Source organism: Lithobates pipiens, unplaced genomic scaffold, assembly GCF_037356315.1.
Source record: "Lithobates pipiens isolate NorthernLeopardFrog02 unplaced genomic scaffold, aLitPip1_a1.2 Scaffold_8, whole genome shotgun sequence".
NCBI classification, from domain to species: domain Eukaryota; kingdom Metazoa; phylum Chordata; class Amphibia; order Anura; family Ranidae; genus Lithobates; species Lithobates pipiens.
Window position 1 is genome coordinate 302,961,267 of NW_027507903.1, and position 17,303 is coordinate 302,978,569.

Below are 17,303 nucleotides of genomic sequence, written 5' to 3' on the forward strand. Positions count from 1 at the left end.
CTGAAATTTACGGGGGTGGCTGGTGTCGGTCCTCCACACTGTAATGTGCAGGGACACTGTGATATAAAGGGAACTGCACTGTAAAGGGGCACTGCAATGATTACAGAAAATACTGGGAGGGTTTGGGACTTTGAGTGAGACACATGGAAAATGTGTCTCCATCCCTAATTCAATGCTTAAAAACGGGAAAGTTGGGACTTTGAATGAGGACATAGACAACGTGTAGGTTAGTTAAATGCAAGTAGTATATTTATTGAAAATAGAAAAATGCATGAGACATACCAATTGTATAACTACATATAGGAAGAACATTATAGTGAATGCTGTTCCATAAATCTACACACCGCATAAGTATGTGCGCATGCAGACGACATCAAGGATACATAAAATATATATCAACTCAACGCCACATAGTTGTCACAACTGATAAATAAACACACAGACAATAAATTCATTTATATAAAACATAGCAGCATAATAGATTAGATAGCACATGTAGGGTAAAAAATTGGTAGACCATGATTGTCAGGTATAAAAATATATTCCATATTTGATAGTAGGATATAACCATAAGTATGCATCGTCCATTTTCCGATGCGTTTCGTGTAAACCACTCCTCAGAGGCAGATGTTAAGCAATATCCAGAAAATATAGTAAAATGAAATTAGTTTAAATGTACCTTAATAAATGAAGGGGCAAATGAGCCCACCCCATATACTTACACAAAATCAATGCAGGAAGATGTGAAAAATATGGAATCAGGGCCGCAATTATAGTCCTTGCCGGGAGCTGAGGTAGTGGGGGCGTGCCGCAGCAGAGAGCATGCACAGAGACTCCCCACACACACAGAAAATGAATTGCCAAATTATATGGTAAGGAGGGTGCTGTACCAAAATTGACTGCCAAGATAGATCTAAAATGAAAAAATCCATAATCAGTATATCATAGTGTACTGATGATTGAGTAATATATATATATATATATTATTAGGCAGCCAATAAAGTGATATGAAAAAGGCAGGAGCCTACCACATCTATGTAATCATGGTGTATATTGTAAGAAAAAGTCAATCAAAAAATGCCAGAAAGCAAACCCAGTTGCTAACCCAAATGTCAAAAAGGGAGGACTGGCTGGCATAATAGTAGGTGGAGTACCCCTGCAGTCACTTACATATGTGCCATAGAAAAATCAAATGAATCCTAGAAGGAAGCGGCGTCCCAATTGTATGGAGCGCCGACTGTGTGAGGGGAGGCCATACATACCCGTCCAGCCCACGTGCACGCCAACCACACCATCGTCACGCAAGCAGGCAGGGCAGGGAGGGGCCTCCACATAGGGGGTCAACACCGCCAATGGAAACCAACCATATTCCCGACCTGTCGGCTAGCTAGATAACTCGTGCGGCACACCATGGCGCCAAACAATGGCGCCACAGGTGAAGCCGGATGCGTGGCACCGATGTGCTGTGGGCACCCGCCCAACCCCCCCATCAAGTTCACATCCCCCCAAGACCCACCAGGGCGCGGGGGGGAAGAGGAGGAGGGAGAGGGGACACCCAGAGCAGGACACCTAGAACCTGATGAGAGGTTTACACAAAACGCATCGGACAATGGATGATGCATACTTATGGTTATATCCTACTATCAAATATGGAATATTTGTGGCGTTAAGTTGATATATATTTTATGTATCCTTGATGTCGTCTGCATGCGCACATACTTATGCGGTGTGTAGATTTATGGAACAGCATTCACTATAATGTTCTTCCTATATGTAGTTATACAATTGGTATGTCTCATGCATTTTTCTATTTTCAATAAATATACTACTTGCATTTAACTAACCCACACGTTGTCCATGTCCTCATTCAAAGTCCCAACTTCCCCGTTTTTAAGCATTGAATTAGGGATGGAGACACATTTTCCATGTGCCTCTCTCAAAGTCCCAAACCCTCCCAGTATTTTCTGTGTTAGGGATACAACAACTCCTTCCGCATCCATATAGGCATCCCCTGATCAACTTGCGCGCTAATAGCCTCAAGCACGGCGGCAAGTCTGATACCTAGCCCCTCCTCAGGATCAATACCCTGATCAGGATCATCATCTTAGGCCCATAGTACCATCAACAGCATCCACAAACCATGTGCTACTTCAAATACTAAGCTGAAGTTCTGCACAGACTAAGGAACATCAACACCACATTGCCATCTTCCATACAAAAAATACTTTAAAGAGAACAACTATTAAAAACCGGGCGACAAGCAGCTCCCAATCACAGGAAAACATCTACTCGACCACTACAATTAGATTGCGCCTTGTTTCACGCCAGGTATGCAGTCAAACATAGACTGGAAGTACACGACTTCATCATCGAGAACAATGTAGACTGCCTCTTCATCACCGAAAGCTGGTTAACCTCTGACTGCAACACCATCCTCACCGAATTGGTGCCGGAAAACTACAGGATCCTAACCGAACACCGGATAGGGAAAAAAGGAGGAGGCCTAGCAGTGATCTTTAAAGGTCACCTGGATCTCACTAAACCATCATCTCAGAACCCAGTGCCTTTTATGGAAACCCTGACGCTACATCTTCAACCAACACCCCATGACACCACTCATATTCTACTGTGCTACAGACCACCGGGACCAAAGTCCAATCTTCTTTCACCCCTCACGGAATCCTTTGCAATGCACACCCTAAAATTCAAAAATTTCCTGGCACTCTGAGATTTCAACCTTTGGGCAAATGAGCCTAAAGACCCCATTGCGACTGCCTGCCTCAATCAACTAGAAGAACTGGGTCTCCAGCAACTGATAAAGACTCCCATGCATGGGTCAGGACACACCCTGGACCTCATTTTCAAACAGAACATTGACGTCAACATACTCGACAACATAACTCTGCCATGGACAGATCACCACGCCATTAAATTCAAAATAGCTACCAACATCACCAACGAAAAACGGAAACCTGTAACAACAACGCACTGGACCAGATCGCATAAAAAACTGTACTCCGAATCCTTCAAATCCACTCTGTCCAACAAGATAACTACAATAACCTTAAACCACTCTACGAAGGAAACACTCAACTCCCTGATCAGGGCATTGCTGCAATCAGCAGACTCGGTAGCACCAAAACGCAGGGTTCTCATCAGGAAGAAAAACTCTGGATGGTTTAATAGCTCCCTCGCCGTACTAAAGCAAGAACGCAGAAGAGCGGAAAGAACATGGAGAAGAAATACCACAGAGGAAAACCACTTTAACTACAAAGGTCTCACAGAGAATTATCGGAAAGCAATCTTCAAAGCCAAAAAAGACCACTTCTCATATACAATCTCAACGGCCGCAAACCAACCACGGGAACTGTTTAAACTGGTTAATCAATCAATGAATCCGGTGTGCCTAGAACCCCCAGAAAGCGAATCCCAGGATTACTGTGACAAACTGTCGGATTTTTTCACCGATAAAGTCAAAACCATCAGGGAAACAATTTGTCAGAAGAAAACATCCAACCTCAGCCAGCAAATACATAAAGAGGATGTCTGCACCAACATACCGCAACCGCCGAAATTTTCACTATCCCCAATTACCGTAGACACCGCAAAAAACATCATTAATAAACTGCGTGACGGTACCTCACCTATTGACATCATCCCCACAAAACTACTGAAAGAATGCTCCGACATCGTGGCTCCAACCATAACCCACCTCATAAACCAATCATTCCACGAAGGGATTGTTCCCAGCATCCTCAAACAAGGCATCGTCAAACCTCTACTCAAGAAACCAAACCTGGACCCTCAGGATCCAAACAACCGTAGGCCAATTACAAGCCTCAACACCATTTCTAAGATCATGGAGAAAGCTGTAGTACATCAGCTACAACTTCACCTGGATACTCACAAACTCCTGGATCCGCTGCAATCAGGCTTCCGCCCGGGTCATGGAGCAGAAACAGCGCTCCTCAAGATCTGGGACGACGCCCTCGAAGCAGCAGATGACGGAGAGCCGTGTCTCCTCGTACTGCTAGACTCAAGTGCAGCGTTTGATACAGTAGATCACAATACTCTACTCGTCCGACTCACAGAAGTAGCCGGAGTCCAAGACATAGATCTCCAATGGTACGCGTCCTTCCTAGGAAATCGGTCACAGACAGTGAAACTAGGAAAATTCCTCTCCGAAACTCGGGCAGTCACCTGCGGAGTCCCTCAAGGCTCTCCTTTATCACCCGTTCTCTTCAACATTTACATTCGCCCACTTCTCCAAATCATCAGATGCTCAGATCTCTGCTTCCACTCTTACGCTGACGACACGCAACTTTATTTCCGGATCAATGGAAAAAAAGATCACAAACAACAACTTGAAAACTGCCTCAAATCAATAGAGGACTGGATGACCACTAACTCCCTCCAGCTGAACGAATCAAAGACAGAGCTTCTTATCTTACACCCAAATCATAAGCCCGCAACCAAAACCTCCTGGTCTCCACCAACCGTCTTTGGGCAGACTATCTCCCCAAAGACCAAAGCCAAGAGTCTCGGGGTTATTTTAGACGCACAAATGTCAATGGATGCGCAAATAGGATATGTAGTCATTGGATCTCACCATCTGCTGCGCATGCTTCGCAGACTCATCCCTTTTATCCCAAAGAATGACAAAGCAGTGGTAGTTGGAACAATCATTAATTCACGACTAGACTATGCAAACTCGCTTTACATAGGACTACCACAATATCAACTTGCGCGATTACAACTGATCCAAAACAAGACGGCAAGGCTGATAACAGGAAAAAAACCCTGGGAATCCATCTCTCCTTCGCTGAGGAGCTTACATTGGCTAACCGTAAAAAATCGGATCACGTTCAAGACCCTTTGCCTCACCCACAAATGCGTGCATAGAGAAGCTCCGCAATACCTAATGGAGAAAATAAATCATTACACACCAAACCGCAGTCTTCGATCAGCCAACAAAAACCTCCTCCTCGTGCCCAAAGCCCGGTATAAATCCAAGGGGGATCGGAGATTCGCTGTCCAAGGGCCTCGGCTATGGAATGCTCTACCAATCAACATCCGCCTGAAAGAAAATCACCTGGCTTTTAGGAAAAAACTCAAGACCTTCCTCTTTTAGCAGAAGATCAAAGCTCGCCACAGCGCCTAGAGGCGATTCAGTTCGCATTGTGCGCTATACAAGTATTTCATTCATTCATTCATTCAGGGATGGAGGTCTATGGACAAGGCTGGCAGTGTTCCCCTGCCAACCAGGTGTGAGGTTTTATGACCTGCATGGCTAATACCATGTCTGGGTATTGTCATATCGGGACACAGCCTTTCCTGTGCCCTAGAGATGATTTAGCACCATTGTGATACTCACAACCATTCAGGGATTCAGATGTGATTCTATGAATTTTGGAGTCGTTTTGTTGTTCAACATCCAGGAGCTTCGATGCGCTCTGGGTGTCCCCTCTCCCTTCCCCCCCCCACCCTGGTGGGTCTTGGGGGATGTGGACTTGATGGGGAGGGGTTGGGCGGGTGCCCACAGTGCATCGGCGCAAACCATCTGGCTTCACCTGTGGCATCATTGTTTGGCGCCGTGGTGTGCAGCGCGTGTTATCTAGCTAGACGTTAGGTCAGGAATATGGTTGGTTTCCATGGGCGGTGTTGACCGCCTATGTGGAGGCCCCTCCCTGCCCTGCCCTGCTTGCGTGACGCTGGTGTGGTTGGCGTGCACGTGGGCTGGACGGGTATGTATGGCCTCTCCTCACACAGTCGGCGCACCATACAATCGGGATGCTGCTTCCTTCTAGGATTCGTTTGATTTTTCTACGGAGATATGTAAGTGACTGCAGGGGTACTCCACCTACTATTATGCCAGCCAGTCCTCCCTTTTTGACATTTGGGTTGGCAACTGGGTTTGCTTTCCGGCATTTTTTTTTATTGACTTTTTCTTACAATATACTTCATGATTACATAGATGTGGTAGGCTTCTACTTTTTTCATGTCACTTTATTGGCTGCCTAATAATATATATATATATATTTATTTATTTTTTTTTTATTTTTTTTATTCCATCATCGGTACACTATGATATACTGATTATGGATTTTTTGAAATTTTAGATCTATCTTGGCAGTCAATTTTGGTACAGCACTCTCCTTACCATATAATTTGGCAATTTGTTTTCTGTGTGTGGAGGGAGTATCTGTGCATGCTCTCCGCTGCGGCACACCCCCACTACCTCAGCTCCCGGCAAGGACTATAATTGTGGGCCTGATTCCATATTTTTCACATCTCCCTGCATTGATTTTGTGTAAGTATATGGGGTGGGCTCATTTGCCCCTTCATTTATTAAGGTATATTTAGACTAATTTCATTTTACTATATTTTATATATATTCCTTAGCATCTGCCCCTGATGAGTGGTTTAGACGAAACGCGTCGGTCAATGGATGATGCATACTTATGGTTATATCCTACTATCAAATATGGAATATATTTTTATACCTGACAATAATGGTCTACTAATTTTTTACCCTACATGTGCTATTTAATCTATTATGCTGCTATGTTGTATATAAATTAATTTATTGTCTGTGTTCATTTATCACTTGTGACAACTATGTGGCGTTGAGTTGATATATATTTTATGTATCCTTGATGTCGTCTGCATGCACACATCCTTATGTGGTGTGTAGATTTATGGAACAGCATTCGCTATAATGTTCTTCCTATATGTAGTTATACAATTGGTATGTCTCCTGCATTTTTCTATTTTCAATAAATATACTACTTGCATTCAACTAACCCACACGTGGTCCATGTCCTCATTCAAAGTCCCAACTTCCCCCTGTTTTTAAGCTGAAATGATTACAGTGGCCCTTTACTGTGCAGTCCCCTTTATATTACAGTGTCCCAGTCCTATTGTGACCATACAATGCTAGTATTGTCTGTCTCATATTGTGCCCACACTGCCCAGTGACACTGACCTGCTCTCTTTCTGGTGGTGCGGTTTAGTGTGGCTCTCTTCTCTCTGGTGGTGTGGTACAGCATGGCTCTCTCTCTGGTGGTGTTGTACAGCGTGGTGCGGGTACAGTGTGTCTCTCTCTCTGGTGGTGCGGGTACAGCATGGTTCTCTCTTTGGTGGTGCAGGTACAGGGCAGCTCTCTCTTTGGTGGTGTGAGTACAGCGTGGCTGTCTCTTTGGTGGTGTGGGTACAATGTGGCTCTCTCTGGTGGTGTGGTGCAACGTGACTTTCTCTCTGGTGGTGTGGTACAGCGTGGCTCTCTCTCTGGTGGTGTGGTAGAGTGTGGCTCTCTCTTTGGTGGTTTGGGTACAGCATGGCTCTCCCTTTGGTGGTGCGGGTACAGCGTGGCTCTCTCTTTGGTGCGGGTACAGCGTGGTTCTCTCTTTGGCACAGGTACAGCGCGGCTCTCTCTCTGGTGGTGCAGGGGCTATTAGTTCCCCAGCACAGTCCTCTCATTCATTTTCCATGTCTTCTGTAGTAGTTGCTACAAGCACTCCTCAGCTTGTTTCCATGTTTTCTCTTTCACCCCAGCAGAGTGAATGCTGGGGACTGTAGTCTGCTCCCTGCTGAGAACAAGTGGGCCAGCTATCTCTGGGACTTCATTTCCCATGATGCCCCTCTAGTTGCATCTGATTGGCCCTCCACTGTGGCCAATGGGGAGGGAAGAAGAACAGACAGCACAGGAAAGCCTTCTCTTCCCCCGTGCTTCTGACATGTGAAGGGGAGGAGGGCAAGCGGGGGGCAAACATTGTGTCAGCAGCCTGCAGCTCTTCCCACCATGCAGACTCCCATGGCTGGAGCAGGAGAGCGGAACTGTCAGTGCGGCTCTGAGGCTGAGTTGTGTGTGCCAGACACACACAGCTCAGCCTATGCAGCCACCAGAGATGACACAGGCACGGCCGCTTAGCGGTAGGCGAGTGGTGGCCGCTGCCTGTGTTACCCATGCTCAGGCCACAGTCAACCTCCCGCTGTGTGGCCTGATCATCAACATGCCACGGTCTACCCTATAGCCAGTCTAGGCCTAGTCTAAGCACACGGTGGAATGGATAAGGATCCAGCACGGGTGCTGTCCAGGGAACAGCTATGAAAGTAGCGTGTTAACTGGAAACTATAGTGCTCTCATTTTTTTTTACTTTTTTCTGTTGACAGCCCATTTTCCTAAATTTCATCCCAACCCAAACCAGTCAATACCATACTACATTGGTTTGATTAAAGTGGTTTGGTTAAATAAAAACTAATCCTACTCTGCTCTGGAGCAGGAGTGCATTACACACAGAGTACAGGAGTCTAGCGTGCATACCAAACAGAGTGCAGGAGTCTGGAGTGCATACTACACAGAGTACAGGAGTCTGGAGGGCATACCAAACAGAGTGCAGGAGTCTGGAGTGCATACCAAACAGAGTGCAGGAGTCTGGAGTGCATACCACACAGAGTACAGGAGTCTGGAGTGCATACCACACAGAGTGCAGGAGTCTGGAGTGCATACCACACAGAGTGCAGGAGTCTGGAGTGCATACCACACAGAGTGCAGGAGTCTGGAGTGCATACCACACAGAGTGCAGGAGTGCATACCACACAGAGTGCAGGAGTCTGGAGTGCATTCCACACAGAGTGCAGGAGTCTGGAGTGCATACTACACAGAGTGCAGGAGTCTGGAGTGCCTAGCAAACAGAGTGTAGGAGTCTGGAGTGCATATCACACAGAGTGGAGGTGTCTATAGTGTATACCACACAGAATGTAGGAGTCTGGAGTGCATACCACACAGAGTGCAGGTGTCTGGACTGCATACCACACAGAGTATAGGAGTCTGGAGTGCATACCACACAGAGTGTAAGAGTCTAGAGTGCATACCACACAGAGTGTAGGAGTCTGGAGTGCATACCACACAGAGGGGTTGTTTTCCTAAGGCAAATCCACTTTGCACTACAAGTGCACTGAAAGTGCACTTGGAAGTGGACTTGTAAGTGCAGTTGCTGTAGATCGCTGTAGATCTGAGGGGAAGCTACTGTATGAAATGAGGTGAAGCTCTGCTGATTTTATCTTCCAATCATGTGCAAGCTAAAATGCTGTTTTTTATTTCCCTTGCATGTCCTCCTTGGATCTACAGTGACTTTACTTCCAAGTTCACTTTCAAGTGCACTTGCAGCGTACTTGTATTGCAAAGTGGATTTACCTTTAGTAAATAACCGCCAGAGTGTAGGAATCTGGAGTGCATACCACACAGAGTGTAGGTGTCTGGAGTGCATACCACACAGATTGTAGGAGTCTGGAGTGCCTAACACACAGAGTACAGGAGTCTAGAGTGTATACACACAGAGAGCAGGAGTCTAGAGTGCCTAACACACAGAGAGCAGGAGTCTGGAGTGCATACCACACAAAGTGCAGGAGTCTGGAGTGCATACCACACAGGGTGTAGGAGTCTGGAGTGCATAACACACTAAGGGGGTTATTTACTAAAGGAAAATCCACTTTGCACTGCAAGTACACTTGAAGTGCACTTGGAAGTAAAGTCGCTGTAGATCCAAGGGGGACATGCAAAGGAAAAAAAAACAGCACTTTAGCTTACAAATGATTGGATGATAAAATCAGCAGAGCTTCCACTCATTTCAGATCTACCCCTTAGATTTAGAGTGACTGCACTTTCAAGTGCACTTGCAGTGCAAAGTGGATTTGCCTTTCGTAAAAAAAAAACATATAGGTTATACAGAATTTGATGGCCTGCACAGATGTGTGGAGACCTGCTGGAAAAGCCACAAGACATGTTGTAGTGAGTTTACTAAAGGCATAAAGACTGCACTTTTCAAGTGTAGTGGTGTGTTGCCACTGGTTACTAAGATCCACGCATATTCGCCCCATTGCCAGACATCTATACGTCACACTGGTAGACAATGAAAAGTCTTTTGCTTTGTTTTTGTTGTTTTATTTGGGAGATTGAACTTGGTTGGGGGAAGGGATATGGGATGCCCATGGAACAAATTGGTATTTGCAATGTTATAGCGGATCCAGCTTACATTGACAAATGTCTCTAGTGGTTGTGCTTTATATTTCCTTGAATAAGACAAAAAATTGTGGACTCTAATCTTGACAGTGGTACCTCAGACCATTCTTCTCCTCTGCACTCTCCCTGCAGACTTTACCTCCAGGACACTTCTCCTCCTGCACACTTACCTATCACAGTATTAGTCATTCTGTCCCACCATCTTGAGCTGACTAGGTATCACTCTGAATAAGTCCTAGGAGTAGTTTCACTTGATAATCTTTAACAGGCCAGGGGCCTGCAGTACCCCTTCTTGGCGGCCTTGAATATTTAATTGGAAAATATATTTGATGAGGGACTACTGATCCCAGCAAACCTGACTTGCAAATCTTGTGCCCTCAGGCTGCAATAATTTGACACACAACCCCACAGTCTCTCCTCTGGCTCTGCACCCAGTTCCCCTGGCATGCCTCTTCCAGATCTCCACTGTGCCTCACTCACCGACTCCTGCCCTGAGACCTTCCTGAAGGATTTTCCTGGACCATGAGGACCACCTGCTTCTCCAACTCCTGTTCCAGGACACCTCCCCATGACCGTGTAAGGAGAGGATCCCTCTCAGCTCCCGAGCTCCTCCGCCTGATTAACCCCCCCCCCCCCCCCCCGACCAGATGGGGGTGCTTCTCCTGCATGCAGTCTAGCACTCCATCTTTCAGTTCACCCAGCCAAATCCAATTGGGCATTGGTCAGAGCTCCTCACATAAGCTGCCTGCCACTCGAGTTCTAGGCCCGGCCCCTCTTCCAGAACATTCTCCCTGGAATTATGGGAGGTGTCTCAGAACTAAAGCACAGGTGGTCACACCCACTGCTACACTAACCACTCCCTGCCCCCAGATCAAGAAAAACAAACAGGCCTAGCTCGCAGCATAGGCCTGCTTAAATTTACCTGTTCCGACAGAAACTACAACACTACACCTTTAGCACCTACCTATGGTAGAGGGTGTTACACTCACCCCCCCACACACACACACCATTTTACAGCTGGTCCCCAGCTGTGGAAAAAAAATGATCTTTTTTTACAAAAGTAACTCCTGGACCCAGGAGTAAGGGCATACCATAATACAAGTTGGATGAGAAAAGGAGAAAAAGTTGGACAGAGCTATGATACAAATAAGTTACATACAAAAATATAGGTATTTACATTCTTGTAACATATTTATATTGTACATTTTCACATAACATCCTAACTACAGGTCCCTGCAGCTGGGCACATACACAATCCGGAGCTAGAGCATTGGTCCCACAGGAGAAATACTCTGACTCCCACAAATCTTCATTCTCCTAGGCGATGGAGATGGACAGTCGTCCCATCTGCGATGTACCTAAAAGAACACAGAAAATATTACATCTTATTCTTACAATCGAACTGTACAAGTAATTCACCATTGAGAGGGGGTTATAATCCTCCCTTTGATGAAACATCAATTACATTTCCTGCATGTAGTTACCCGCCTGCTGTCACTCCACCAGGAGGGATCTAGGGGAACCTCCTGCAGAGCAACAGACGGATGTACATGTGCAACCAGATAACCCCTCCTTGCTCCTGAGTGAAGGGGCCCCTTCCGAAGCAAAGAGGTTGGCAGGGACAGTACACTCTAGTGTCCATGATGCACTTTTCCTCCCATCAGGCACCCTGGGTGGCAGACAAAAGACTGTCCCTGCAGAGAATTTGAACAGTCAGTGGAGAAAACCACACAGGCCCTGTCCTGTCCTTGCAATCCCTGTGGCCACTTTTATGTGGGCTTCACAACACAGCAGTCCTCCTCATGCAACGTACACACGATCGGAATTATGGTCGGAAAAAGATCCGATGATTTTCCCAACGGAATTCCAATGAAATTCTGCTCAAACTGTCTTGCCTACATGGTCACACCAAATTCTGACCGTCAAAAACGCGGTGACGTACAACACATACAACGGGACTAGAAAAAGGAAGTTCAATACCCAGTAGCCAATAGATTCCGTCTCGTAGTTGAATCTGAGCATGCGTGAGTTTTTGCGATAGAAAGTTTTTCCGGTGGGAAAATTGAGAACATGCTCTCAATTTTTTTTTGGCGGGAATTCGGCCAGCTAAATTCCGATGGAGCCTACACACGGTCACATTTTCCAATGAAAAGCTCTCATCAGTCTTTTGCTGGCCGAAATTCCGATCGTGTGTAAGTGGCATTACAAGTAGGGATGATCTTCATGTTCGAGTCGAACATACGTACGACTCGAACATCGGCTGTTCGCACGTTCGGCGAATACCAAACGTTTTGGGCCGTTCGCGCCAAATTCGTGTGGCGCTCATGGCCCACAATGCACTGCGCCATCGCAGTGCATTGCTGGCTCATGATTGGCCAAGCATGCACTGTGACCGCACATGCTTGGCCAATCACAGCACCGGCAGCGAGGAGAGCCATGATTGGCCACAGGCAGGATGCCTGTGGCCAATCATAGCTCAGGCTGTGTAGTACATGCCCCACACTATATAAGGCCGCCAGCGCGGCAGCCTTGTGTAGTGTGTTGTCGTCTGTAGGAGTTAGTAGGTGTTCTCTGTGTACCTTCAACACAGTATTCACCTTTCGTTATTGGCCGATTTAGCGTTCTTGCTCTTCTGTAATTGAGCTTTTAGCAATCTGCAGGAGTTTGTGGGTTTTGTCTGCGTGCCCTGAGCGTAGTATACACCATTATATCCACCTATATAGCTAGCTATATTGCTGTCAGGAAGGGCATGCCAGCACCCAAGATGGCTGCCAAAGAAGACGACCTGTTACCTCTTCCTGTCAGGAAGGGCATGCCAGCACCCAAGATGGCTGCAGAAGAAGATGACCTATTACCTCTGCCCCTGTCAGGATGCCATTGGTGTGCACGCACCATGTGACAGCTTTGTCCGCCCAAACAGGCTATTTAAACTCAGCCAGTTTCCAGGCTCTGTCTGTCTGCTCTACAGCGGTCCCTGTGTAACCTGCAATTAGCTACCTGACTTCTGTTCCTGTTGTGACCCGGCTTGCTTCCTGACGTTCCTGTTTCCTGCCTGCATCTGACCCCGGCTTGTCCCCCACTCCGCACCTGCCTGCTCCTTCTGCTACTCCGCTGCCAGCCTGTTGACGACCCGGCCTGTAATCTGATTCTGCTTCTGCTTCAGCCCCTGTTCCTGACGTGCCCATTGTGTATGACCCGGCCTGCCTGTACTTGCCTTCTCTTAAGCCTTGAGGGTGCCACCATCCCTTCTGCTGCATCTGCACTCCTGTGGGGATCAGTTGTCTACTTGTTCCAGCTACCTGCCTATCACTGCTCTGGGAGTTCTACAGACACCTCTACAGCCCGGCCGAGTGCTCCGATCCAGCTCCAGGTTCAGCGATCCCACCAGGCACTCGTACGACTCTGCATCTCGGTGCTTCCTGTCAGCTCAAGATCAGGGGCTCCAAGTCAGAGTTGTAAGAGAGGCCGTCCTCTGCATATCAGGCTCCATCACCAGGTACGTGACAATTGCTCTTCTGTAATAGAGCTTGCAGTCAGTTGTAGGAGATTGTGTGCGTTGTCTGCGTGCCCTGAGCGCACTATACACCATTATATCCACCTATATAGCTAGCTATATTGCTCTTCTGTAATAGAGCTTGCAGTCAGTTGTAGGAGATTGTGCGTGTTGTCTGAGTGCACTATACACCATTATATCCACCTAATTGAGCCATCTGCCATCTGCAGGAGTTAGTTGGTGTTGTGTGCCTCCAGCACATCACAGTATACACCTGTATCTACCCTTTAATTCCTGCTCTATAATAAAGGTATCTGCAGGAGTTAGTGGGTGTTGTGTGCCTCCAGCACAATAAACACTACCCAATTGCTGGTTTTCCCATCTCCCTTCAGGCCATTACCATGTCTGGAAGGCCAACAAGGAGAGGCAGACAGGGTATGAGCCAAAAAAGAGGGCAAGCAGGCTCTGTGTCTAGAGACAACAGTGCTGGTCATGGAAGCGGTGCATCGCCATAATCAGCACGTGGCCATGGGACGCGCTTGTCCTTCTTTTCGGCAGCTGGACGTGTTGAGCCGCATCATGCCGAAGACTTGGTAGAGTGGATGACCAAGCCCTCTTCATCCTCCTCCTCCTCTCTCACCCAGGCTCAGGTACTAGCAAAGCAGCTGCCAACGCATCATCTTCCCTCGTCTCAATGTCATCATCAGTGACTCCTTCCCTAGACCCACCAGGTCCTCCTGAGGAGTCCCCTGAACTCTTTGAGCACAGTGTTGGGTACATGCTCCAGGAGGATGCCCAGCAGTCATGTTCCACAAGCTGCAGCATACTGCCAGGTTTGCTCCAGCGATGAAGAGGGAGGGGATGATGAGGGCACTGACTCCACGTGGGTGCCTGGTAGGAGAGAGGAGGAGGAGGCACATGTCCAATGAGACAGGATGCCCTCCGGGGGCCAGCTTAGGGGCATCACACTGACTGAATCACACCGCAGAGCTCCGCCTGTGCAGGGCACTGCCTCTGCACGTTATTCTAAAAGTTCTTTGGTGTGGGCCTTTTTTGACACGAGTGCATCAGATCTCACCGCTGCTATTTGCAACATATGTCTCAAGCGTATCTTGTGTGGCCAAAACATCAGCCGTTTGGGCACCACATGCTTGACCAGACATATGTTGACCTGCCATGCAGCTCGTTGGCAAGCGTACCTCAAAGACCCACACCAAAGAACAAAGTGGACCTCTCCTTGCTCCTCATCAGCTGGGATCTCCAACCCCCACTAGACCTTCAATCCTCTCTGAAACCTGCTCTGAGAGGAATGAAGGTGTATAATTAGGTGTGTCACAGCCAAGTGCTTCCAGGCACTCTGCTAGTAGTACACCCACATCTGATTATAGCAGGCAAATTTCCCTGCCCCAGCTGCTGAACCGTCGAAAGAAGTTCACTCCCAGCCATCCACATGCCCAGCGGTTGAATGCTAGCTTGGCTAAATTGCTAGCACTTCAACTGCTGCCTTTTCAGTTGGTAGACTCTGCCCCCTTCCGTGAGTTTGTACAATGTGCGGTTCCTCAGTGGCAGGTCCCCAAAGGCCACTTTTTCTCACGGAAGGCAATTCCGGCTCTCTACCGGCATGTGGAAGGCAATGTCCTTGCCTGGACAGGGCGGTCAGCGGTAAGGTGCATATTACCGCTGACTCATGGTCCACCATTACCTGTCTTTCATGGCCCATTGGGTCACTCTTCTGGCAGCTGGGAAGGATGCAGGACAAGGTGCAGTGGTGTTGGAGGTTATTCCGCCACTACGCCTCCAAAATGCAACTACTGGTTGTGACGCACCTCTCTCCTCCACCCCCTCCTCTTCTTCTTCCTCCATGGCCTCTTCCAGTGCTCTGTCCTCAGAACCAGCGGTGCTCCGTAGGCGTTCAAGGGGCTATGCAAGTACGCAGGCAAAACGATGGCATGCCATGCTTGCGCTGGTTTGTTTGGGGGACAGGAGCCACACTGGGGCAGATATTTTGTCAACTCGGCTCACGTCCTTAACCTGGTGGTGCAGCGGTTCTTGGGCAGGTACCCGGGCTTACAGGATGTCCTGAAGCAGGCCAGGAAAGTCTGTGTGCATTTCCGCCGATCATTCAATGCCTGTGCTCGGCTGGCTGAGCTCCAAAAGGAGTTGAACCTGCCTAAGAACCGCCTTATATGTGACATGCCCACCAGGTGGAACTCAACGTTGGCCATGCTGCAGCAGCTGCACATGCAGCAGAGGGCCATCAATGAGTACCTGTGCAACTACGGCACCAGGACAGGGTCAGGGGAGCTCAGTTTTTTCTCACCACGCCAGTGGGGCATGATCAGGGATGCATGCACTGTCCTGTCACCGTTTGAGGAGGCCACAAGGATGGTGAGCAGTGACAGTGCATGCATCAGTGACACTGTACCTCTTGTCCACCTGTTGGAGCATACGCTGCATGGAATAATGGACAGGGTACTTGAGGCAGGACAGAGGCAGGAAGAGGAGGACTTCCTTGCCTCTCAAGGCCCCCTTTATCCAGAAAGTGTTCCTGCTGTGCCACCCATCACACAGGAAGAGGATGAGGAGGAGGAGGAGGATGATTGTGTCAACATGGAGGTGGAGGCTGGCACTCAGCATCAGCAGCAGTCTTGTAGGGATGATTTACAGTCCCAAGAAACCAGTGGACTTGTACGTGGCTGGGAGGAGGTAGCTGCGGATCATGTTGTCCTTAGTGACCCAGAGGACTCCGGACCGAATGCCTCAGCTAACCTACGCTGCATGGCCTCCCTGATCCTGCAAAACCTGCAGAAGGATCCTCGTATTCTTCGGATCAAGGAGAGGGACCATTACTGGCTGGCCACTCTCCTTGATCCACAGTACAAGGGTAAGGTTTCCGACCTTATCTTGCCATCGCAGAGGGAGCAGAGGATGAGACATCTCCGGGAGGCCTTGCAGAAAGGTCTGTGCAATGCGTTCCCAGAGACTAGGTTACAAACTCCTGGTCCTGGACAACATGTTGCTGAGGCATCGGTCAGAAGGAGCGGTGGAGAAGGTGGCCGTCTGACCGATGCGTTCAGACAATTTTTTAGTCCGCAGCCCCAAGGTATGATCGGTTCCAGCAACCATCGCCAGCGTCAGATTTACATGGTGCAGGAATACCTAGGGGCAAGGTCAGACTTGGACACCTTTCCCACCGAAAATCCTCTGGCTTACTGGGTCTTGAGGATGGATCACTGGCCAGAGCTTGCACAGTATGCAATTGAGCTACTGGCCTGTCCTGCATTCAGCGTTCTTTCAGAACGCACCTTCAGTGCTGCTGGTGGCTTTGTTACCGATCACAGGGTGCACCTGTCCACCGACTCGGTTGATCGACTGACCTTCATCAAGATGAATCAGTCTTGGATCACCCACAGCTACCAAGCACCTGAAGCTGATGTAACCGAAAACAATTTTTTTTAAATATCACATCCCTTCCATACTGCCTATGCTGATGCTGAGTGACTGTCCTTTTATGTTGATTGTCTATCCTCTTCCTCCTCCGCTGATATGTTGGAAGAACATTTTTGGTTCTGGGTGATGCCACCAGCCCAATGTTTCAGCCCCTGTTAAACAGGGGCGTTTAATTATAATTTTTGATGCAATGCTTTGCAGCAGGGTTCATTCCTGCACCACAACTAGAGTATATGAGAGAGATTGCAGTGTCATGGCACCATCACCAGTGCCAGCAGCCCAATTTTTAAGCCCCTGTTTAAGAGGGGCATGTAATTACAATTCTTGATATAATATTTC